The sequence below is a fragment of the Schistocerca nitens genome, chromosome 1 (genome assembly GCF_023898315.1).
Source record: "Schistocerca nitens isolate TAMUIC-IGC-003100 chromosome 1, iqSchNite1.1, whole genome shotgun sequence".
Taxonomy (NCBI): Eukaryota; Metazoa; Arthropoda; class Insecta; order Orthoptera; family Acrididae; genus Schistocerca; species Schistocerca nitens.
The window spans coordinates 354,554,003-354,581,082 of NC_064614.1; positions in this window are offsets into that span (position 1 = coordinate 354,554,003).

The window sequence follows — 27,080 nt, forward strand, 5'->3', positions numbered from 1 at the left end:
AGGAAAAGCACTGGAAAGCTGTAAAGAGAATATTCCGATACCTAAGAGGAACCTCAAACTATGAGCTAAAATACCATAGAGATGGTAACGCAAAACTAGAGGGATATAGCGATGCGGACTGGGGGAGTGAATTGGGAGACAGATACTCCACCACTGGCTGCTGTTTTAAATTAATGGGGGGCCTCACATCATGGTCCTGTCAAAAGCAAAAAACTGTTGCATTGAGCACCGTAGAGGCTGAGTATATGGCACTATCCTACACCACACAGGAAGCATTATGGCTACGAACATTAATAAGTGAAATAGAACCCAATTTAATTGAGGAACCTACAACCATCTTCTGTGACAATAAGGGAGCCATAAACCTAGCTAAAAATGATGTTACTAGTGCTAGGACAAAGCATATTGATATACGGCACCATTTCATTCGGGATCATGTAGAACGACATAACATTGCCGTGGACTATCTACGTACAGAAGACATGTTAGCTGACCTTCTGACCAAACCCTTGGAAAGGGAGAAGTTTGAGAAGATTGTGGGACTATTTGGTTTATCTTGTGGAAGCAACACACAAAATATAAGTTCAAGGAGGGGTGTTGGAATTGTGTGAACAATATATTTCGTGTGTGATGGAGCAAAGTGCACTGTGTAAATTAGACCTCTTTGACCTCTTTGGCATTGCCTAAGACTCTTTGGGTGTGCGGATTATTGTGTTGTGATCGCTGTAATCTTTTTTGTTCTTGAATGTGCAAATATAGTTATTAGTAAGATGTCTCTTTTCTCCTCAATACTTATTCAGCTGTGCAAACCCTAATAAATGTACATTGAAAATTTGTGCTCATTATTTTTACGTTTGTCATGATAGTCATTTCTATACGGCGCATTGCGATACGAATTGAAATAGTGTGTTTTCTGTACGTAGTTATTTCCTTGCTGCCGTGCGTTACTATTTGTTGTAGGTGGGACTATACGTGCACGCGGCGAAACATTAAAGCCTGGTTGACCTTGTGCATTACATTGTTGGTTAGGTATGCTGACCGGCTGACTTTCATGCTGTTGCGGTGAAAAAGTCTATTGTTACTGAAATGCGTTCGCTGTTGCTGAAAATTTTGTACATACTGATAATTAAGATTTTTTTTTTTTGTATTAAAGTTCTCGTAGTTGTCATTTCTGGAGCGTCTAATGAAAAAGTGTCACTTTCGGTATAACTTCTCTTATCGGGTTTTCTTGACTCATTCTTAATCCTAGATAGAGCAATAGTTAAAGAGCTGTTTTGATAGATATAAAGAATAGTAGAAGAGAAAGCAGCAGTGCAGAAAACTAAAGATGAAACAGCACTTCTACAGCTCGGGGCCCTATGCGTAAAGCGTAATGAATCCCCTGAGGTCTATTAGGCGCTACAAATAAATTTTAGCTTTTGCGTTACAGGCAATGGCGATAAAAATTCAGAAGCAAATTGCTGTATCCATGCTAATTCTAGTTTCTGTATTACAGGCAATGCTATTGAAAACAAATTGTCGTATACGGTTCAAAACGTGTACCTGTATTCTGTTATTTTCAAATACCTCAGACCTTTTCACACATAAAAATTGCTCGTAATCAACGTTCTCGTCACTGAATTTTTGAACACGTTCAGGTTTGTGTGAGAATCTGTTTGTCTGTGTCATTTCGGATTTCAAGTTGCGTAGCTTTTCAGTTTTTAAGTCGCGTACTCTCTGTAAATTGCCCAAATTATACGCGCTGCGTGAGTCTGACAAATGTTCGCAAAGTGTAGTGATGGGCTAAACTGCGATTTTGCGATATCAGTGATTTCTGTGAATGCTACTTTTCAGTATCTGTTATTCTTAACTGTGATTTGTCGCAGTTAAGAGTCGCAGTTAAGCAACATAGGTCGTGTATCCCTCCGCCACTGCTATTTCTGCGATTTCTGCTACTTCTGCTACTTCTGCGATTTCTGTGATTCCTGCGATTTCTGCGACTTACCATCGTATGAAAAAGTTACATCTGTCAACACAGAAAATTGCATCTCAACAAACCTGTCATTGGCAAGTATGTTTTACGTTTTTTCTTCCATTGGCTTTAATTCTGTATTAAAGAAACAACTGTGAAAATATTAATAGTGTAATTAATATGCAAGTAGCCGTACAGTACCGTAATAGTTCGTATTTAGAAAATGAATTCTAACATATTGTTATGTTCACAGGTACCTGAACTACATTTCAGTCACTCAGTAAAGTGATAACTCAAAATATCATTGTCAACAGATCTGAAGAAATTGCCACTGCGTCTTTAGACCGTTTTCGTCAGACGAGAGGTTAGTTTCTAAGCGTTTCGATGGACTTAATTACTTCAGTAAGATCGTTCTTGCAAATGTGATATTCATTATAGCAAATATTAGCAATCTACTCTGTCAATTATATTGCTAGTAATTAATGACAGCAAAAATTGTTTAATAATCCTTGTGTTTTTGCAGACACAGTTCTGACTCTGACTACTATTGCTGTACGTATCTATCCACATCAAAGCTGTTGAGAGAGACTCGTGAAGATTCAAGACAGCTCTTAGAGGATTTGCAGTTTAAAAGTGAAATAATTGTGAAATAAGTGTGTGAATGATTAAACTGTGTTTTATTGAAGTTGTTGTGCGATTTTAAAGGAATAATAAATGTCAAATACAGTGAGTGAATAATAAAAATCTCATTTTCCACATGTTTAAGCCATCCTATACCCATAATTTTCCGCCACTTACTTGGTAAACACTTGTCGGAGAGTGACATGCCGCACCCCCCCCCCCCCTCGCCCCCCCTTTCTCCACAATCTTGGTGTGACACTGACCTGTAACATATCCCGAAGTCTACAATATGCATTTTGAGGCTGTTGATGAAAGTGGGAAGTACAGATCTTCCAGTTAAATCAGGAATAGCTTAAGTGCATTACTTGAAAGTAATACAGGAAAAGCTTACTTATGTAGGTGGTAGTAGTGTCGGCAAAAAGTTCTTGTGTGTTAAGTTGCCATGTAGAACACCAGGTGTAAAACTTTTCTCCCGAGTCTTGAACTGTGTCGGAACAAAAGTGAGGCATTCATATGACCGTTTTCATTTCTCTACACTTATACAGATGTCTGAGTTCTGCTGTGTTAACATTGCAAAGTCCTGTAGGCATGTGGAGTATTAACCAAAACTGTCATATTAGAAGCAGAATCAAACACATTTGTTACGTTACTTGATATTTTCAGGAGAAAAAGGCAATGTTGCTTCTTATTAATATAATACATTCAGAGTCACAGCAGTATTTGACAACCATAACTGATGCTGAATGTGCATGTCGTCATATAATATGAAGGGCTTATTTCAATAGTGGTACAAGTCCATTACCTCCACTTTTCTGTCTATAACGCTTCTGAAATTAGTGATCCAAACAAACATAAATAAAGGTTCATCTCTAGCAAGAAGCCATATGATTGAATATTTCTGGTATCTCAACTGCAGATTTTTCAGCGCTCATTTAACTTTACGACTCTGTATCTCAAAATGAACAAAAATGGACTTATACCACTATTGCAATAAGCCCTTCTTCATATGCACACACAGCACATCGATCTCGTGAGGCACAAGGCTCTCATAACGAAGTACGTACGTCGGTCAACAGATGACACTAGGAAAAGTATGTTAACTGCGCTTTTTAGTTGCTACTTGCGACTCTTAGTTGCGATTTGTCACAGAAATCGCAGTTTGACTAGGTAGCGAATAGCGTAGTATGAACTTTACTCAACAGATGGCAGTGCTAACTGCGCTTTTTAGTTGCTACTTGCGACTCTTAGTTGCGACTTGTCACGGAAATCGCAGTTGGACTCTATAGTGTATCGCAGAGATGGGCATAGTACGAACTTTGACCCACAGATGGCACTGTTAACCGCGCTTTCTAGTTGCTACTTGCGACTCTTAGTTGCGACTTGTCACAGAAATCGCAGTTAGACTCGATACCGTATCGCAGAGATGGACGTCGTACGAACTTTGGCCAGCAGATGGCACTGTTAACTGCGCTTTTTAGTTGCTACTTGCGACTCTTAGTTGCGACTTCTCACGGAAATCGCAGTTGGACTCCATAGCGTACCGCAGAGATGGACGTAGTACGAACTTTGGCCAACAGATGCCACGGTTAACCGCGCTTTTTAGATGCTACTTGCGACTCTTAGTTGCGACTTGTCACTGAAATCGCAGAAAGCAGTGCTAAATTCGACCAATAGATGGCTCATGTCTTTGAATGTGAAATACTACTTGCGACTGCTAACTGTGACTGAAATCGCAGTTAGATTCTGTAAAGTTGCTACTGTGATATCTGTGACTTGTCAGTCACTGTGATTTCTAACAGATACGCGATTTCCTGCACACCACTAGCAAAGTGGCGTCTGCTGTGATGTGTTATACCCTGAAATATTTTTCATCTCTGTTACCTCTTGCTGTAAACTTGACAATTTTCTACGCAATGTGTTATTAGACGAATCGAGCTCATTGATTGTCTGCTGTAAATTTTGGAATTCAGGTGTTTGGTTAAACAAAATCGGTGCAGTATCGTCTGATTTGCTGTCATTATTACTTTCAATAATATCAATACGACTGGCCAATTCATCACATTTTTCAGTCAGTATTTTTACCTGATCATCGGTTTTAGTGTCAGAGGCATTAATCTGCTTTTGCATTTTACGTGTGGTTTCGTTCAGTTTTTTAACGTCAGCTTTGACGACATCGGAATCCTGTGTTAGTTCTAATTGTTCGAGTCTGTCGGTCACTGTTTGAAAATCTGTTGTGTATGTGTCTGTTTTCGATTTAAGATCGGAAATTTCGTCACGTAATTCTGTGTTCAACTGTTCGATGGTATTAATTTAGTCCGATACTGTAGCAATATTGTTGTCTACGTATGTTTTTGCCTTCGCAAACATTTTACGTTTATCTTCTTGTCTCTGTGCAGTGATTGTTTCCATGACTTGACGTTTTACTTTATTCTGATCCTGTATAAATTTGCGGAAACGCTTATCACTGTTTTGTAGTTGAAGATTAAAACGTTCGTCAATTTGAGTGTTCTGTTGGTCGAATTTCGTGTCTATCTTTGCATCCATTGTGAGCGAAAGTTCTGCTGTCATTAGTTTAAACTCGTCGCGTAATTGTGTAGCTTTTTCAGAGCATTGTTTACCGACTGTACTAATTTCCTCTCTAAGTGTTTCTGTTGTAGCTGTTTGCATATCCCTTAATTCTTGAGCAACAGACCTAATTTCTTCGCTACTTTTCCTAGCACAAGCCTCAATTTCCTCGCGTAACTGTTCTTTAGTATCATGACATTGTGTGGCAACGGCTCTAATCTGATCACTAAGCTGCCTGGAATTGTTGTCTAATTTTTCATTTAACTGTCTGTTCTGTTAATTAAGTTGTTTGAAATTTTCGTTATTTTCATTAAGCTGTTGTTTGATATCTTCTTAAAGTTGTTTGAAATTTTCATTATTGTTGTCTAGTTTTCCATTCTGTTGTTTAGAATTTTCATTAAGTTGTTGTTTAAAATCTTCTTTAAGGTCGTCTTGTTTTTTAAGAACTTGTAGCAATATTGCCATCATTTGATCCGAGCCCAAATTAGCATTTCTATTCTCTGTGTTGTTTAGTGGTGTCACGTTTTGTGTGACCATTTGGTCATTCTGTGATTCACAAAAAGGTTTGCTTATCGGATGTGTACTGTTGGTCACTAAATCGGAATTAAATAGATCCGACGCATTCCGATTACACTGTTCGTTTTCATTAGACAAATTTGTCTGATCATTACTTAAGTTTTGCAAACCGTTTGTGTTGAACTGGCCAGCGCTCATTACAACAGAGCGCCCCACGTCATCAATTGTCGTCAAATTAACAGAGGAGACAATTGATTTCGTTTGTTCATCATTAAGATAAAAATCATCATTAGTGGTTGAAATGCACTGATTGTCAGTAAACGCAGGATTGTCATCATTACACTGCGTGTCACAAGTACTATCGGTGAAGTTGTTTAAGTCGACCATTTCACTCATTATACCTCGCGATGCACTATTAATAGTCTTTCGCGGCATTTTTACACAAGTCACAATTATTCACAAATGAAACAGAGACAATACAAAAAGCAACAAACACAAATACAATAAAGAGCAACGAATTGCCGATGATCTGAGGAAAGAAAGTCACAAAATTAGTAAAAGTGTTGCGCAAAATATGCTAATTATATTTTAGTAAATAAGATCAGATATCTGACTACTTTTCAGAAGATTCTCAAAGAAATACGATCCTGGCCCGGATGTCGCCAAGTGTAACCTCCCCGTGAAAATATTAAATGACTTATTAGTGATATCGAAACCTCCCAGCAAGAATTTTTAAAAGACAATATAAATGTTAATGTGAATAGAGCCAAGTGTAACCTCCCCTCAGAAATGATGGAAAATAATAAAATGTGAATGGACATCGTGCTGTAAAACGTAACCTCCCAGCAGAAATAAAAGAAAAGTCTATGATAATGAAAACGAGCCAAATGTTTGGTCCCCACAAAAATTATAGAAAAATAATGGGCCAATGTACACTCGACACAAAAAAATTAAGAAATGATTATTAATCCTTAAACCCACAATAATAGGGCAGCATCGCTGACCTTAGACCCTGTGCAATAATTAGTCTGATAAATTGATTCTGGGAGGAAAAGCATAGGAAATATTGTTTCAATTGTAATGATTCTTTTCTTAAAAACGATTGCTTTGAAAACAAAATTGTTATTGGGGCATTTCTTGAACAAATTAATTACAATTAACATACATTACATTATCAGATATGCGCAATGCTGCTTCATTACCTTATTTAACAATATACCTCGTCCCGAACCTTGACCAGAGACCCCACGCCCGGGTTCCCGGGTTCGATTCCCGGCGGGGTCAGGGATTTTCTCTGCCTCGTGATGGCTGGGTGTTGTGTGATGTCCTTAGGTTAGTTAAGTTTAAGTAGTTCTAAGTTCTAGGGGACTGATGACCATAGCTGTTAAGTCCCATAGTGCTCAGAGCCATTTTTTGAACCAGAGACCCATGTCGACTCCCGCCGACTCCTCACACACTACTCCGACTGAGTACAACTCGCAACTGACTACTCGCAACTGAACTCTCGCGCGGTAAAGCGCAGACTAGCAACGATAAATAACTCTCTGGTCAGAGATTCTGTCATGCCTCGCCATCGCTGTTAATGAAAACATATGAAACGTACGCGTTTCACCGTAAATAGAAATATTAAAAAAGGTAGGAAGATTTTTCTGTTTAGCAAAAGTGACAAAAGGCAGATTACAGAGTACCTGACGGCTCAACACAAAAGTTTTGTCTCAAGTACAGATAGTGTTGAGGATCACTGGACAAAGTTCAAAACCATCGTACAATATGCGTTAGATGAGTATGTGCTAAGCAAGATCGTAAGAGATGGACAAGAGCCACCGTGGTACAACAACCGAGTTAGGAAACTGCTGCGGAAGCAAAGGGAACTTCACAGCAAACATAAACATAGCCAAAGCCTTGCACAGAAACAAAAATTACGCGAAGCGAAATGTAGTGTGAGGAGGGCTATGCGAGAGGCGTTCAATGAATTCGAAAGTAAAGTTCTATGTAGTGACTTGGCAGAAAATCCTAAGAAATTTTGGTCTTATGTCAAAGCGGTAGGTGGCTCAAAACAAAATGTCCAGACACTCTGTGACCAAAATGGTACTGAAACAGAGGATGACAGACTAAAGGCCGAAATACTAAATGTCTTTTTCCAAAGCTGTTTCACAGAGGAAGACTGCACTGTAGTTCCTTCTCTAGATTGTCGCACAGATGACAAAATGGTAGATATCGAAATAGACGACAGAGGGATAGAGAAACAATTAAAATCGCTCAAAAGAGGAAAGGCCGCTGGACCTGATGGGATACCAGTTCGATTTTACACAGAGTACGCGAAGGAACTTGCCCCTCTTCTTGCAGCGGTGTACCGTAGGTCTCTAGAAGAGCGTAGCATTCCAAAGGATTGGAAAAGGGCACAGGTCATCCCCGTTTTCAAGAAGGGACGTCAAACAGATGTGCAGAACTATAGACCTTTATCGCTAACGTCAATCAGTTGTAGAATTTTGGAACACGTATTATGTTCGAGTATAATGACTTTTCTGGAGACTAGAAATCTACTCTGTAGGAATCAGCATGGGTTTCGAAAAAGACGGTCGTGTGACACCCAGCTCGCGCTATTCGTCCACGAGACTCAGAGAGCCATAGACACGGATTCACAGGTAGATGCCGTGTTTCTTGACTTCCGCAAGGCGTTCGATACAGTTCCCCACAGTCGCTTAATGAACAAAGTAAGAACATATGGACTATCAGACCAAATGTGTGATTGGATTGAAGAGTTCCTAGATAACAGAACGCAGCATGTCATTCTTAATGGAGAGAAGTCTTTCGAAGCAAGAGTGATTTCAGGTGTGCCGCAGGGGAGTGTCATAGGACCGTTGCTATTCACAATATACATAAATGACCTTGTGGATGACATCGGAAGTTCACTGAGGCTTTTTGCAGATGATGCTGTGGTGTATCGAGAGGTTGTAACAATGGAAAATTGTACTGAAATGCAGGAGGATCTGCAGCGAATAGACGCATGGTGCAGGGAGTGGCAATTGAGTCTCAATGTAGACAAGTGTAATGTGCTGCGAATACATAGAAAGATAGTTCCCTTTTCATTTAATTACAAAATAGCAGGTCAGCAACTGGAAGCAGTTAATTCCATAAATTATCTGGGAGTACGCATTAGGAGTGATTTAAAATGGAATGATCATATAAAGTTGATCGTCGGTAAAGCAGTTGCCAGACTGAGATTCATTGGAAGAATCCTAAGGAAATGCAATCCGAAAACAAAGGAAGTAGGATACAGTACGCTTGTTCGCCCACTGCTTGAATACTGCTCAACAGTGTGAGATCCGTACCAGATAGGATTGATAGAAGAGATAGAGAAGATCCAACGGAGAGCAGCGCGCTTCATTACAGGATCATTTAATAATCGCGAAAGCGTTACGGAGATGATAGATAAACTCCAGTGGAAGACTCTGCAGGAGAGACGCTCAGTAGCTCGGTACGGGCTTTTGTTAAAGTTTCGAGAACATACCTTCACCGAAGAGTCAAGCAGTATATTGCTCCCTCCTACGTATATCTCGCGAAGAGACCATGAGGATAAAATCAGAGAGATTATAGCCCACACAGAAGCATACCGACAATCCTTCTTTCCACGAACAATACGAGACTGGAATAGAAGGGAGAACTGATAGAGGTACTCAGGGTACCCTCCGCCACACACCGTCAGGTGGCTTGCGGAGTATGGATGTAGATGTAGATGTAGAGTGAAATACGGCATTTAAAGACAGTGTTTCAACAAAACGGTTATTCTGAGAGACAGATACATAATGAATTCAGACCCAAGTGAGTACAATCTACGGAGCAGAATGAAGATACGAAGACACCCACCACTTTGGCCTTTTTGCTCTATTTCGGTGCCATGTCGTCACGAATCGGAAGAGTCCTCAGAAGATATGGCATTAAGAGTATTTTTCAATGTCTGCAAAACTGAGAAACCTGTTGGGTTCGGTTAAGGATGACCTTGGACTGAGGAAATGTGGTGTGTACAAGATTCCTTGTCAGTGTGGGGCAGTGTGTATAGGCCAGACATGCCGCACAGTACGAGAATGCTGTGATGAACATCTGCGTCATACACGCCTTCGTCAACCGGAAAAGTCGGCAATTGCGGAACACTGTCTGAATACAGGACGTCGTCTGATTTATGAAAAGACGGAAGTTTTATCCCTGGCATCATCTTTCCGGGACTGCGTCATTAAGGAAGCAATACATATCTGTACAGCCGAAAATCTCATCAACAGGGATGCAAGATTTCAGCTGAGCACATCCTGGAACCCTGCATTGGCTGCTATTAAATCAAAACGCGGAAGTCAAGATTTTTCGATAACAGATCCGTCAAACATTGGCCTAGAACGGTCTTTAGTAGTAACGTCTGGCGGCACTGTTAGTTAAAGCAGCGTACAGCGCATGCGCAGGAGATCCACTCTGCGATTTTGGGCAGAGGAGATTTGAGTATGGCACCATCTACCTGGAGATCATTGCGCATGCGTGATTTCCATGCCTGCGCATTCTTCGCGCGCTTGTTCTAGAAACGGGGCGTCGACGTGCGGATACCGCCAGTCGTATCTGGCCACCAGCAAGGTTGAACCACCTGAAGATGTCGGAAAGTTGCTCCGAGGAAATATTGTGGAATTTGCACAACGTGATACGACGGCAAACCCGTGAAGACAATTTAAAAGAGGACAGGGTGTTAGGATCACACAGTAATGTTTTAGTTGTTATGGTGTGTGGGCTGTTTGCAAGTTGAAAGCAACCTGTTTATTTTGATTTTGACATTCGCATGACAGTTGCCCCCTTCAGTGAAATTATTGTCGCCTTAACCAGCAATACGTATAAGGTTGTATAGCTGACGTGGAGCAAAAAACATTTCCGTTTGGAACGAGCTTGGCGAGATGCACATAAGCAGTTGTTTCCCTCATCCTAGCGATACACGGAAATGTCTGTAGGTGTCGCACATTTGCTTAAGCTGTTACGGTATCATTTGCTGGATGAAGGAATTATTGTAGAAAATAAGGCAGTGACAAAATCCTTCTTCGAGAGACTTTTGGCTTTAGACAGTGGCGAGATGAAAATGTGCCCAAAGTTAAGTCAGCAACACATCACTGTTAAGGGTAGAGACCGACAGTGTTCGTTTAGCAACCAAATTGCTGTCTCACACAACTTCTCAGGCTGTCCGGTATTTAATGCCAGAAGAAGGAGACACTAGCGACTTCATACAGCTGGTTGATGATACTTTATATGTCCTCAATTCAAGTACCTTGGAAAGTAAGAAACCTCTGGCGTGTGGATTTGGAACTCATTTCGAAGCACAAGAGCAATGTCTGTGCAAATTCTGCTGAGAGAGCATGTGTGTTGGATCATCAAGACATTTGTTACCTTTACAGAAAGGATTCATAAAATGTATTTGGTCACTTTTAGGTCTGTTGAGCGACTTAAGAGAATACGATGTCAAACACACCCTTGCTGATACGCTGAATCAGGACTGTCTAGAAAACTTCTTTTCTGTTGTAAAATGCCTGGGACAATTTTATGACCATCCAACTCCTGTAGATATAAAAATTAGAATAAGGATATTATTGTTAAGTGCCAATGCTTTCGATATCCCTATATCTAGTGCTTCTTTTGTTGAACCTGATGAAGAAGGAACATTTGTGACTGCAGTAGCGTTCAGTAGCATTCTTCCCGATATGTCAGTGGTTGAATGTCAGAAAGAAACTGAGAGGATAGAACTGACTGCAGAAAATTCTGAGAGTTCCTCAGCATCTGTGGGTTCCTACTTTAGCGTGGAGCTATTTCGGTACGACGCCGGATATATAGCTCATCGGTGCGGGTAGTATGACGGAACATTAGCCGCACCTGTGGAAGAGCTAATGTAAACTGCAGGAGAAAAACCTATCAGCTGGTTGTGCATGATTTCTAGGGGAAGTTTACTTGTGCCTTCAGAAACATGGCTTGAGACAATAAGCCAATTCGAGCTGACGTTTGCTCAGCTTCATGGCAGTGACAATTTGTCTAGAGAAAGATGCATCATTAGTACGTTATGTGCAACACTTGATGAGCTTTTCCCCAATATACATAAAGAGATAATTAGAATTTATGCTACAACTTGCACATTTATTCGTTTGCGCTGGCTTTCATCAAAAGACAGAGCAAGAATATCTGAGACAGCTCATCAAAGAAAAAGGAGAAAATGGCATACGTCTACACAATAATCAATTCAGTACATAGTCTGTTTTATAAATAAAAGTTGTGTATATAGGTACATACTTTTTTGATAGAACTACTGTATACAGCGTGTAGTTGCGTGTGATACTGTGTTTGTAAACATCTCCCAAATTTTATCACAGCATTACAAGACTGATATGAACGTTTTTGCATAATTACAACACTGCTTCGCAGCTTCACTGCAGAGGAGAAATGTTAAGTAAACTTGTTTTTTTTATAAATATAATCATAATTTGCAGTAGGTATGCGGTTACGTAAAGTTTTTTCAGTGCGATTAAATTAACACTTTCTGATTTATTTGAATCAATGTTTCTCATTTCATGTGTCAGTTTGGTTGTGATCTGATATTTTACCGATATGTTAGGTATAAGCTACGATAGAATATAAATTATCAGTTTTAACTGGAATATTTTAACAGCAGAAAAGCAGTTTAGACATCTAAATTCTGATATAAACAAAACCTTTCGTCAAAAACAAAGTAAATGCGTATGTCCTGTCATTTGCTTGTGAGCGCCTGCTTCCACGCTGACGTCACAACGTCAGCCAATGGCAGAGCGAAGAGCTTGATGCCAAACCTTATCATTTAGTAACCTTGGAAAATAGTAAAATTTATCTAAGATAGTAGATTCAATATAGAAGAAGTCGCAAGTTATCGATTTTGCCCTGAATGGCCGATTTTACCCTCTTTTACGATACCCGGCAAAAGAGATATTAATGGGGGAATCCTCCACAGTGTTCAGTCACTGTAAAGAAACTGCTAAAAAAAAATAGAAACTACTGCATTGTAAGTGTGAAACAAAGCATTGGACTATAGAAAGAGAGACGCTGAATGAAACACATTTGACTTTAAAGAGAGCATTGCATGAAGACTTCAGTGTCTACTGTAGTAGGACATTGTCCACTGATCTTTCATAAAACCCAAATAAATACTGATCATACATAAAGGCTGTTAGTGGCATCATAGTTAAGGCCAATTCACACTGTCCGTCACGTCACGTCACTTCCCGTCAAAATGTTCTGCAATGCATTCAAAATGGCGGCATCCACTCTGGCAGCCCTGCCCCATGACGTCACTTACGGCATCATCAAGGTTTCTAGGGAAGAAAGTTTTGACGGTTGACATCACCTACCTGTTGTTGATCAGGTGACCTCCAAGCTCATTTCGTTGCAATACATGACCATGCTCAGATCTCTATATTTCGTTTTGACATGGCTTTTGTGGTTGATATCAGTTGTATGTTGTTTGTTAATCGTTATAAATTATTTTGTTTCTTTACTTCTTTTGTTAAAATATATAATGAATGTTGAAAGATTAACTGAAGCAGTGAGGCAGCTGTCTTAGTTTTATAACATGAGCATACCACATTACTTGCCCTTGACTACATTCATGGATTTTTGTTCATACTGATACCATATTTAATATTTTACAATGTAATGAATAGCAATATGGCTGCAACATGAATTGAAAAAAGTACTGAGAGTAGAATCTGATTAATAAATGGGATTTATTTGTAAATTGCCAGGCATTTGTAATGTCATAAAGTAATGGACTGCAATCTTCAGGCACTGCAACAGTGGCAAAACGCTTTTTTTTTTGCGAAGTGTACACCAAGTAATGTATTAAAGTTGTTTGTTTAAATATGTGTTAGTGGCAGGCTTATTTATTGTTTAAGTGGCTCTCTGGATTGTGTGTGAAACAGTTTTGCAAGCATAAGTGGTCAATATTTATGTGGTTTCACTAGCTAACCACAATACAAATAAGGCACTTGATCTATAAGGGGCGTTAAAAAAGATACGAGCTGCAGGTATAATTACAGAAACCAGTACGTGTATGTTAGAAGCATTGACCCTGGCTGTTGAGGCACTTGTCCCACTCTGACACAAGGCGGTGAATGGCCGTTTCATAAAATTCCCGGGCTGTGATTTTAACCAGTTCCGCACATACAGCTCGATGTCATCATCTGCACGAGTGCAGGTAAGGTTTTGCTAATGTTCTTCATTGACCAAGATGATTCACTTCCTGCAGCATGGGACAACAGTGAATGCCCAGCATTACTCGAAAACCTTGACCACCCTTCGCCAAGCGATCAAATCAAAACGACCAGGCAATCTCACCTGTGGGGTCATTCTGCTCCATGAGAATGCAAAGCCTCATATGGCCAACACAGTCGCACTCCTTCGGAAATTCGAATGCGGGGTTCTCGGCCACTCTCCATATAGTCCGGACTTCTCTCCCTGTGATTACACCGTTTTTGGTCCCCTTAAAAAGGCTGTGAGGGGCAAACGATTCACCTCGGACGACAATGTCCAGCTGTACATGCGGAACTGGTTAACATCGCAGCCCTGGGAATTTTATGAGGCAGCCATTCACTGCCTTGTGTCATAGTGGGACTAGTGTCTCAACAGGCAGGGTCAATACTTCTAACATACAGGTATTGTTTACTGTAATTACGCCTCTGGCTTGTTTCTTTTTGAATGCCCCGTATATTAAAAGCCAAAAACATGATGGAAAGAAAGCCTATAGATCTTGCATCTTGAAGGGAAAGGTGCTGATGGAGATATGACTATTACACAAAAATTTGCACTGGACTGGCAACTTAACCAATTTTTCATGGGATCTGATGACAGCTCATGTGCTGTGTGCTTTTTAGTAATTCTGGAAGCAATTTGATATATCAAATAAAGAAACTGGTGCTTCGACTTTCTAAAACATAAAATGCAATTCCTGTTCCTCAAGCTCTTTGTATGTGTGTGAAATTTCCCGTATGTGCCACGTAGTGACGTTTTTCAGATTCACACTCTTTGTGTTGTATTGCACTTCTGCCTTCCTTCTCTAATGAACAAGCTATCCCTGCAATCTGCAAACCATTTGATTCTAATCACTATCATTTTCGATAAATATGGACTACAGCATCAACTTATATATGCTACCGCAGTTTATATGTATTCACGCATTAAAAAAAATAGAAATTCGTCTTGCAAAGATCGCAAGTCCCGTGAAAAAACAATTGAGGTCAGCTATGCGAGTTTAGATCATGTGACTTGAATTGACTTGACGTGCCACGCCGTGATGGGCAGTGTGAAGACAGCTTCACATGACAGTGCCAAGACGTGACAGTGTCATGATGGACAGCATGAATTGGCCTTTAGTGTCCAGTCCCTAGCGAATGATACAGGAACAGAAATTGAGGGTAATAAATCAAAAGCTGAAATGCTTAACTCTGTCTTCAAATGTTCATTTAAAAAGGAAAATCAAGGAGCATTGCCCCAATTTAATCCCCATACTATTGAACAGATGAGTGAAATCAGTATTAGTGACTGTGGCTTTGACAAACAGCTGAAATGGTTAAAATTCAACAAAGCTCCAGGGCCAGACGGAATCCCTATCAGATTCTAAACTGAATTTGCAGTTGAGTTAGCCACTCTCCTAACTATGATCTATCATAGACCCCTCCAACAAAAATCCATGCCTAGCAGTTGGAAGAAAGTGCAAGTAACACCCGTCTACAACAAGGGTAGTTGAAGTGATTCACAAAACTACCGTCCAATATTCTTGACAATGATTTGTTGTAGAAATTTAGATCATATTCTGAGCTCAAACATAATGAGGTATCTTGAATAGAATGACCTCCTCGATGCCAAACAGCATAGATTCCTAGAACATCCATCATGTGAAACCCAACTCGCACTTTTCTCACCTTACATACTGAAAGCTTTGGATCAAGGCAGTCAGGAAGCTGCAGTTTTTCTTGATTTCCGAAAAGCATTTGACTCAGTTCAACATCTATGCTTCTTGTCAAAAGTCAAATCTTATGGGTAACAGGTTAAATTTGTGACCCGACTGAGGCCTTTTTGGTAGGGGCTCTGTAAATACATCTTTATACAGATGGTTGCAGGAATTCGGCTGTTCAATATACGAGCGTTGTCCAGGAAGTAAAGCACCGCATTTTTTTGCTCAGCCGAAAACAATGCTACGAATGCGATACGTTACGAATGTATTTTTTGAAGTTTCCTGAGTGAGTGCACCAAGTTACCATCACTTCCAACAGATAGCGTAGCTGCAGTAAAGTTTCAAAATGGCGTCTGTAAGCGATGTATATCACAAGAAACATGCCGTCATTGAATTTTTCACTACAGAGAAAGAAACTGTAGGGAATATTCACAAACGCTTGTGAAAGTCTGTGGAGTATCTGCTGTCGACAAAAGTACATATAGTCGCTGGGTACAGAGGATGAGGTCATCAAAAGGCGGTTCAGTGGAGCTCCACGATTTACAGCAGTCAGGGAGACCATCTACGTCTGTCACACCTGACACACCTGAGCCACCTGCCTCAGACTTCCACAATGAGGAGGTTATGCACACAATGAAGCACCGACTCCACCTCCAGAACAAGGATTGGTACTGACGGGGCATACACACCCTTGTTTTGCGCTGGAGGAAGGCCATAGAATGGGATGGAGATTACGTGGAAAACTTGGGTGTGTGGATAAAACACCATCCTTTTGTGTGTGTAATTCTCATTACGTTCAATAAAGAATTGTTGAAGAAAAAATGTGGTGCCCTTCTTCCTGGGCAACCCTCATAGAATGTCGAATCAATACGCCTTTCATCTATCTAACTTTCCAATTGTTATTTTATTTGAGCAACCAGTTTCAGCGCTACATTACGCCATCTTCAGGCCCTCTGACTGACGTGTAGGAAGATTCCCACATCTGATCCAGTCAAAACAGGGGCCAGAATTCAGTAACTGGTGTCTGTAGACTTTTGACACAGCGATCCCTTCAGTCATCACTTGCTGACTCATTATCTCCAAAACTATTTGCTCAAATAAAATAGCAATTCGAAATTTAGACAGCTGAAAGGCAATCTGATTCAACATTCTATTTAATATGAAGGACACGGCATGTTATCTTGGATGGAGAGTCGTCATCAGATGAAGAGGTAATTTTGGATATGCCTCAGGGAAATGTGTTGGGACCGTTGCTGGTCGTTGTACCGTTTCTCAATAAAAAAGTAAAAAATAAGATATTTTATATTATTGTTGGTTAGATAGATATGGATTAATTAATTAAAACATAATGTTAGTAGATTTTATCTCTGCTACTAACAATGACTTTTAAAAAAGCACTGAATAATTGATAAGTACTGGTTGAGAAAACTACATGAATGTTTCTTGTTTTGCAGGAGACAATGCTATTGAAATGAAAAAACATGGCACAGAAAACGTTTACTCCCTTTCCTAATTAAGCTGAACTCTTCCTTCTAGCGACGTCATTACATCAGACTGGCGAGTGCATTGGTAGACGACATTTTTTGGAGGCCAATGACTGTTCTGAATATTAAGCGGTTTGCATAATAACATTGCTCGGATTTTGAAAGAAAAAGATCGGTAAAAATGACCTCAGGGATTTATGAATTACAATCTGATGGATTGAACGGCGAATGAACGCTGACAGTGTTTATCTGTGACCACCAAACAATGCACCAGCAACATCTCTTCAATGTATAATAGAATCACATACGACATGAATAACGAGGAAAGGGATTTTCAAATAAAAACAGCTACTTAGCATCAAATTAACATAATTGTTAAACAAAAGTGTACAAGTGACACACAGCTTATCTCAGTAACGAAGGACAAGTCACATTCTGCTTTTTAAATCATTAGACAAATGAATGCACCTACTACGTCATGTTTCACAAAGTTTTGTTTACACATTTTAACTCACAGATACTTCTTTACAAAATAATTCATGAATAATTAAAAATACATCTTCTCATTAGTACTCTTTAAATTAATATACAAATGTATTTATACACGAAAATTATCTACAATAGCTTCAGGCGTTAATTAAAATTGGGTCTCCTTTTTTATACATTTATATATTTATAAAGTAACATTTCATCATGACACTTATTAATGATCTTGCAGACAGTAAAGCGACCCCTCGCGATAAGCACGAAATCCTGGGTCAGGTCCTGGTCCGCCACAAATTTTTATTGTCGTCATGCCATTATACAGTTGAAGACTGTCCACATTCGCAACTACGAATACATTTCTTGTATTCTGCGAGTATTCCACCCTTGTGAACGCAGTAAACGAATGTGTAATTTTTTTACAAATTAACATTGCTAATAATGGCCCTGACTGCAGTAGTTCAGTACACATATTGTAAGGTAACGAAACAGTATTAAACAGAATTAAAATTCACGACACCGTGAATGGCAGATTGTTATTCGCATTGACTGAAACCGTCATACTTCTGTAAAAACCATGTGGTTATTCGCTGTCACTGTCCCGTTTATGTGTCTTATTCTTCCTCACTTAATGTGATGTGGCTGTATTAACCATCCTACCAAAGGGCGGTGTCGGATCTGACACGTTGTTTGTTTTTGCTTGCGCAGTAAAAAGCGACAGTGTGCGCTCATGTGCGTTATATATGTAAGCAAAACGAACCTGGTTTATAAGGGGATAAACAGTTTTTTAGCTGAGTGTAGTATACGACACGTCCTTGTGAGATATGTCCTTGTGGTAGGAAGTTTAAAGATAATTTCCTCGTTTGTGGCTCTGCAATGTAGTAAGAATGTTCCGAAATAATACAATAAGCAACCGTGTTAACACACAAAGCAACACGGCAGGAAAGGGAAGTACAATTGAAACTCGTCTTTTCTTCCCAGGCATTTTCAGTAATTCACCAGGATAATTCTTGGAGCCGGCCGATGTAGCCGGGCGGTTCTAGGCGCTTCAGTTTGGAACCATGCGACCGCTACAGTCGCAGGTTCGAATCCTGCCTCGAGCATGGATGTGTGTGATGTCCTTAGGTTGGTTAGGTTTAAGTAGTTCTAAAGTTCTAGGGGAATGATGTTGAGTCCCATAGTGCTCTGAGCCATTTGAACCATTTTGAAGCCGGCCGAAGTGGCCGTGCGGTTAAAGGCGCTGCAGTCTGGAACCGCAAGACCGCTACGGTCGCAGGTTCGAATCCTGCCTCGGGCATGGATGTTTGTGATGTCCTTAGGTTAGTTAGGTTTAACTAGTTCTAAGTTCTAGGGGACTAATGACCTCAGCAGTTGAGTCCCATAGTGCTCAGAGCCATTTGAACCATTTGAACCATTTTGAATAATTATTGTAAACAGAATCTCCATGCTTTGACCCGTCTATGCCGCAGCTCTCACGGAAGATTTGTAGAAGAGTAAATCTTTCTGCTCCCTTTCCGTTTTGTAGCATTCAGTCGCACGCAGTATAATGTTGTGAGCGTCGCTGGACTTCCTTCTAACAGTAGGCTACCGGTAGGTGACTCACGGGATGGGTCAGAAACTACTTCATCACTCGTTTTCATAACGTATTTTACAACGAAAACCACTCCGAACAGCGAAGTTCAAAACAACAACAAAACAGACAACAATAGCTACTTCACATAATGCGGTCTATCGTTGGCGTGCCTAAAAGTCGTGGCAGAGGTGAGCGACCATTGTAATCACAAAAATAGAAATGGCTTTAAAATTGTTGGTTGGTCGCGCAATAGTAGTCTAGTCATTATTTATTATGCATTTCGGGCTCTGTTCATCTTCAGATCATCTGGTGACAATTATATTTTGTTACAATCTTGAAAAATTTCACACGCATGTACACTGAAGTGCCAAAGTAACTGATATAGGCATGATTAATCAAATACAGAGATGTGTAAACAGGCAGAACACAGTGCTGCAGTCGGCAACGCCTATATAAGACAACAAATGTCTGGCACAGTTGTTAAATCAGTTACTGCTGCTACAATGGCACGTTATCAAGATTTAAACAGATTTGAACGTGATGTTATAGCCGGTGCACTAGCAATGGGACACTGCATCTTTAACGTAGTGATGAAGTGCGGATTTTCCTCTACGATCATCCCACAAGTTTACTGTGAATATCAGGCATCTGGTAAAAGGTCAAATCTCTGACATCGCTGTGGCCAGAAAAAAAGCGGAACCAATGACAACTGAAGCGAATCGTTCAAGTGACAGAAGTGTGACCCTTCCACAGATTGCGATAGATTTCAATGATAGGCCATCAACAAGTGTCAACATGCGAAACATGCAATGAAACATTATCGATAGGGGCTTTTGGAGCCGAAGGCCCACTTGTGTACCCTTGATGACCACACGACACCAAGGTCCGTAAAAAAAATAAGGTTGAGCAGTAAGCGTTCTGTCCTGCCATTGGCTGAGGCTGTGACGTCACGAAGGAACCGCCGCTGCCTCTGGAACAGCGCTACAAGACGCAGCCCGCGCATTTAAGCGATGTATTTGTGAAATGTTTCAGTTTCTACAGAAATAGTAAAAGGTAAATTGTTATTCTGCTATTTATAGAAAGTTACTGCTATATTGTGTAGCTTGTCCAGCTTTAAACAGACACTGCTGAGTGCTGACTTTAATAAAATCAAGCGTCTATAGATCAAACTATACAAAAATAAGTGCAAAGTACAGTCTGTTTTGCAGTACTCTACGAAGTAAATGTTCGAAATGAGCATTCAATTATCTAACTTTGGCTCTGGGAAAAGTGTTAACTTGTAGACAAGCTCTATGTAACGCTCATTTATATTCTGTTTACATCATGTCTACAAAAACACTGTCGTTTTCACTCAAGAAATTATGCAATTGCCTTATTTGTAGGAAGCATTTGAATTACCTACCTGAACTGACACACACACACACACACACACACACACATTCTTAATTTTCTCACACCTCAAACCTTTGGCTTATATTTTTATCAAGGTGGATGTATAATGTTTGCCCTAGTTGTTAAAATTCACTTATATAAAAGGGCATTGAATCAAAAAAAGTGCTGCAAAATACGATTTACAGGAAATAGTGGCAAATTAACTTACCGAGTCCGCCGTTCAGCAAAGTTGGTGTGTAGTGTGGGAAACAATAAGCCAATCCTTGGCACTGTCAGTGTAGAGTCTTGCTAGTTGTGAAACAAATACAGTCAGAGGACCTTCACTTCTATCACTAAGTTTATATATTATTTAACTTTCGCAAATATTGTTTATTTACATTCTAAAGCGATGACAAATACCACTTCCTTGCTTTCCGTTGCTGAGCGGCAACTGCTTTCTTCGACTTGTCCTTTGCAGACAGCCAACGCAGTCGGATAAATGTTCTCGTCCTAGCGTAAATCTTAGTGATTTCTGGGTGAATAGTGGGGAATCGCTCGGTAAGTATACCGCACAGGTTCTTGATGACACCACTTTCCCTGGACAAACTGTCGTGTCCATGGATCTGGGCAAAAATTAATTCAAATTAGCTAATTGTTTCGAGCCACGTTTCTGAAGGCACAAGCAAACCGCCACGAGAAACCATGCCCAGCCATCCTCTCGATATCTCCTCAGGCAGTGTCAGCAACTCCCCAGTGGGTGTGGCCAGTGATCTGTCATACTGTCTGCATCGATAAGCTACATATCCAGCAAGATATTTAAATCCTTCAATGCTACAATCAGAAGCTAGTGACATTGGAGGCACATCGGATTCTCCTACTCCAAAATCTAAATCTTCTATCTCCTTCTCTCCTTTAACCATTGCCAACGCCTCAGACATATCAGGCAGGATATTACCAAAAACAATTGCAGTCACGAATCTTCCTTCTTCATCTGGCTCACCAGACGATGCGTTTGCTCCCAACAGCAACAGTCTTATCCGGCTCTGTACCTCGAATGGCGATGGATGATCATAAAAACGTCTACAAAGATAACCAAACGGAAACGACAACACGCACGAAACACAACACGGACGAACCACGACAACACAAAGCTCAGACGTACACTTTGCGCACGCCAAGAGCTGTTCCTCAGTGACGTCATGCACAGAACGTCAGAAATGGGTTTGCTTCTGCGCAGCAGTTACTGCTCCCTCGTGACACGACACAAAGCTGAACGCCTCGGCTGAGCCATCAACACCGACAGTGAGTAGTAAGGCAACAAGGGCATTAGTGCATTTTGTTAGTGCGGGTTGCCTACATCAGGGGGCAGGTATGCACTCAGGGAAAAATATATTGTTCTCCTTTGATTGACAGGTCCTTAACCTATTGTTTTACTAAAAGGTTCCTTCCTTTTGATTGACAGGTACTTAACCTATTGTCTCTGCCCCCCCCCCCAGGGAAACTCCAACCCACCCCCTCCCCACCACAGGTAATTAACCTCCCCCCTCTAGTAAAACCCCACGGCACCTCTCCCCCTCCCCTTTCAGAATTTGGCGGGAAAAGACTCAGTTGATTGGTCATTTGGAGGACGACTGCTGTGTATGAAATATTGTTTAAACAATTTAGACAATCTATAGAATATTGTTAAATTATTTATGGCAGTGTATGGAATATAGTATATTTATTTAGTTAAAGAATTTGTTCAGAAATCGAATTGTTTAAACAATTTAGGCAATGAGTGGAATATTGTTTATTTAAAAAATTTATGGGATTCAAGGCAGTGTATGGAATATAGTTTACTTATTTATTTAAAGAATTTTTCAGGGAATCGATCCGTCTCCTCACCACCCCATCCCCTCTCCCCCACCCCTCTCCTACCTGGAAATCGGCTACTCTGCAGTGGAGAGGAAGGCTCTCACGAAGGGAAATTCAAGGGTATATTGTTTATTTATAAAAAAATTTGTTTGCCAGGGTTGGATTTCTCTTGCTCATTGTTCTCTGCTGTTTGGAAAGATGCAGGTCTTGTAAGAAGTAATTAAATCGATCGCCTTTCTTTTAATTCCAATTGCGCACCGCATGTAATTACACAGTTAAAAACTTCCAATTGTGAAACACACACCGCCCGCCATCCCCTCTCCACTGGACCACACAGAACGCCACCACTCAGGATCCCTGGAGTCGGGATGCACCGGCGGCTCCCGTGAAGTGACAACACGGCTGTCAGCTGCCAAACCACACTCAGGTGTCAGTTCAGGTCCCGCAAACGTGAGGCAGCAGCATCCCTTTCATACATGGCATACTTCTCGAAACTTGTGTCTACCTAGACACCATTGCTGGCACGATGATGCATAGCCTTTGTCTCTGCAGTCCAGCGAGATGTTCACATAACGGATCACACTTAGTGAGATGTTTGCATAGTGGCTCATCATCGCAGGTGCAGCGAAAAGGTTGTCAATGTTCTACTGACATCACAGGTCTATCTAAATAAGATCCAAGTCTCCTCTCTGAATGAGCTATAGAAATATCTTGCAATTCTTCCCAAAATAGCGCAGGGTGCATTGTTTCTGGCAATCCTAATGGGTCATGTGAGTCTTATCGGCCGCACGCACATGTTTACATGCCCAGCGAGGCTGACGCATCACCAGAAGATGTATGGGTAGCATGGCTGGAATTTTCAGTGTCCTACAGCTACTGGTCTGGATATGTACTAATACCACAATATCATATGAGTGACGCCATCAGACCAGAGATGGACGTTCTGCTTCAGCTTGTCTTTGCACACCTGAACAAAGAATACATCACCTTGCACTCAGAACTTTCTGTAGATACCTTGCCTCCATCTTGTTTGAACCAGTCTGTAGTGTTCTGATTGGCTTTTACTGAATTTACCCACCAAACTGCTGATGATACCAGTGTGGGAGCACCGTCTGCCTTTTTTTTCTCTGCAGACGAGACTTTCAACAACAAAAATCATGTTGTAATCGAAGATCATACCACTGTTTAGGTATTATGAATAGTCAGGGTCAAAACTGAGGTTGAGAAACTATATTTTTCATGTTAATTTGTCCGTTTTCAAAAGCTACAAGCAGTAAAGGCACATCATGTAGAAGCAGGCAACAGATCAGCAGCTTTCTATTTTTATTGCAGATTAGAATGAACTGCTAAGTTTTAAGTTTTCCCCTTACATTTTGTTGCTGTTCCTTCCGTTCTTATCTTTTAAAGCAAAAGGGGCGTTGCCTACGATTTCTGTTCTTGTATCCCATTGCTTATCTGTTTCAGATGAACAGACATGAGCAGTGCACACGTGAACGATTTTCAGTGTTACTTCTCATTGCTCGTCTGTTTCTGAAGCTCATGATGCCTCTTTCTTTCGTGCTTGAGGTGTGGATTGACGATTTGCTTGTCATTTGGGTTGCATAACAGATGTGGCAGCAAAAGGAATGCTTTGTGATTACTATTTTAATCCATAAGCACACACTGGGATAAAATATACCCTTCTGAAACTTTGATGATGTTGGTATAACTATTAGATAAATTCTTCTACTATGAGCTTTCACAAACCTTTCAACCAACTGTCCCACCTTGTAACTATGTGAAAGTTCCCCACTTTCATGCATTGTCTTGTGTAAATGTGCTCTTCTAGTGCCTGGGTAAAAATACCCCACACTTGTGTTAATGTAGCTGCTGTAGCCACTGTTCCTTGGGGTTAGATTGCAGATTCAAACATGGTAAAAACATTGCAGCTTATGTAGAACATACTGTAAACTAATACAAGATAAATAATGGGTCAGAGAGCAAAAATGACCACATTTCAGATAGTGATCATCATACACATACTGAGCAAGTGGTATACAATGATGTGGATAAGATCTGCACAATCAAGAAACCCTCGCCCTCACTTACCCATTGTGATGTGTGGTCCATCCCTGGAGTGGAAGAGCCAAGACAGAAGAAGGCTGGGTTGTCTTCTGGAAGTCGAGAGGTGTGTCCCCCAAAAAAGGAGTATAAAACTAAAACTATGTGCAAGAGTTACTGCAGGTTAATATGAAGGAACATTAATTTTCAATTTGCAAAGAATGTATCAGCAATGATTCTGATTACATATGAAACAGAAATTATCCAAAATACACTGTCGTTTTGACATTTAATTTTTGTCATTAGGAGAAGTGAGTATTTACATCTTAAAGATCATTAAATACATCTCTAAAATGTTTGAATGTTATGATAACTACATGTATATTCCAATTTCCTGAATAATTTCATGTAAACTTATTTGTTTCAAACAAGTATAGACCTACTTATGGGTTAAATTCACTTGGAAAAAGAAAAGAAAATTCATGTGATAACTGTTATCTTATATCAACCTGCAATTAGAATTTCATATTAACGCATTGTAATGTCACACATTTTCTGAAATGTCACTGTTTGTCTCTGATTCTATTCAGTTATGTTGTGCATGCACAATTGTTCGCCAAAAATGGACAAACTATCACTAAACTACATTAAATACATACATTTCTTGAAATGACGTACGTCCCTTCTGTTGATTGTAAAATGGATGTACTAATTCAGAATCCTTCATGAGTGTGGGTGCAATGACACACCAAATTTTCATTGTTGAAACGAGTCACTTTCCAACTATTTTAAATTGCTTGTACTAATTCAGAAACCCTCATCGGTGTGCACACAACATTTCACCAAGGTTGCATTGGAGTTGGTTGAATGGTATAGGACTGTGTATGGGGCAAACAAATAAATATTCATTTTTATACACTCTAAGACAAAAGAAAAACGATGCACCATGAAGCAATTATCCAAATGCAACATCTACATCTACGTCTACGTGATTACTCTGCTATTCACAATTAAGTGCCTGGCAGAGGGTTCAATGAACCACCTTCATGCTATCTCTCTACTGTTCCACTCTCGAACGGTACGCGGGAAAAACGAGCACTCAAATTTTGCGCTGCGAACCCTGATTTCTCTTATTTTATCGTGATGATCATTTCTCCCTATGTAGGTGGTTGCAAACGGAATGTTTTCGGAATTGGAGGAGAAAACTGGTGATTGAAATTTCATGAGAAGATCCCGTCACAAAGAAAAACGCCTTTGTTTCAATGATTGCCACTCCAATTCACGTATCATGTCTGTGACACGATCTCCCCTATTTCACGATAATACAAAATGGGCTGCTATTCTTTGTACTTTTTTTATGTCATCCATCAGTCCCATATGATGCGGATCCCACACCGCATAGCAGTACTCCAGAATAGGGCTGACAAGCGTGGTGTAAGCAGCCTCTTTAGTAGACCTGTTGCACCTTCTAAGTGTTCTGCCAATGAATCGCAGTCTTTGGTTTGCTCTACGCACAATATTATCTATGTGATCGTTCCAATTTAGGTTATTTGTAATTGTAATCCCTAAGTATTTAGTTGAGTTTACAGCCCTCAGATTTTTGTGACTTATCGCGTAATCGAAATGTAACTGATTTCTTTTAGTACTCATGTGAATAACTTCGCACTTTTCTTTATTCAGGGTCAACTGCCACTTTTCACACCATACAGATATCTTATCTAAATCATTTTGCAAGCCGTTTTGATCATCTGATGACTTTACAAGACGGTAAATGACAGCATCATCTGCAAAAAATCGAAGACAGCTACTCAGATTGTCTCCTATGTCGTTAATATAGATCTGGAAGAATAGAGGGCCTATAACACTTCCTTGGGGAACGCCGCATATTACTTCTATTTTACTCGATGACTTTCCGTCTGTTACTATGAACTGTTACCTTTCTGACAGGAAATCACGAATCCAGTCGCACAACTGAGGCGATACTCCGTAGACACGCAGCTTGATTAGAAGACGCTTGTGAGGAACGGTGTCGAAAGCCTTCTGGAAATCTAAAAATATGGAATCAATTTGACATACCCTGTCGATAGCACGTATTACTTCACGAGTATAAAGAGCTAGTTGTGTTTCACAGGAACGATATTTTCTTAATCCGTGCCGACTATATGTGAATAAATCGTTTTCTTCGAGGTACTTCATAATGTTCGAATACAGTATATGTTCTAAAACCCTACTGCAAATCGACGTTAGTGATATAGGCCTGTAATTCAGCGGATTACTCCTACTTCTCTTTTTGGGTATTGGAGTGATTTGAGCAATTTTCTAGTCTTTAGATACGCATCTTTCTGTGAGCGAGTGGTTGTATATAATTGCTAAATATGAAGCTATTTCATCAGCATACTCTGAGAGGAACCTGGCTGGTATACAATCTAGACCGGAGGCCTTGCCTTTATTAAGTGATTTAAGCTGCTTTGTTACACCGAGGATATCTACTTCTATGTTTCTCATCTTGGCAGTTGTTCTTGATTGGAATTCAGGAACATTTACTTCGTCTTCTTGGGTAAACCGTGTTTAATAACTCTGCTTTAGTGGCATTGTCATCAGTGACTTAACCGTTGTTATCGCGCAGAGAAG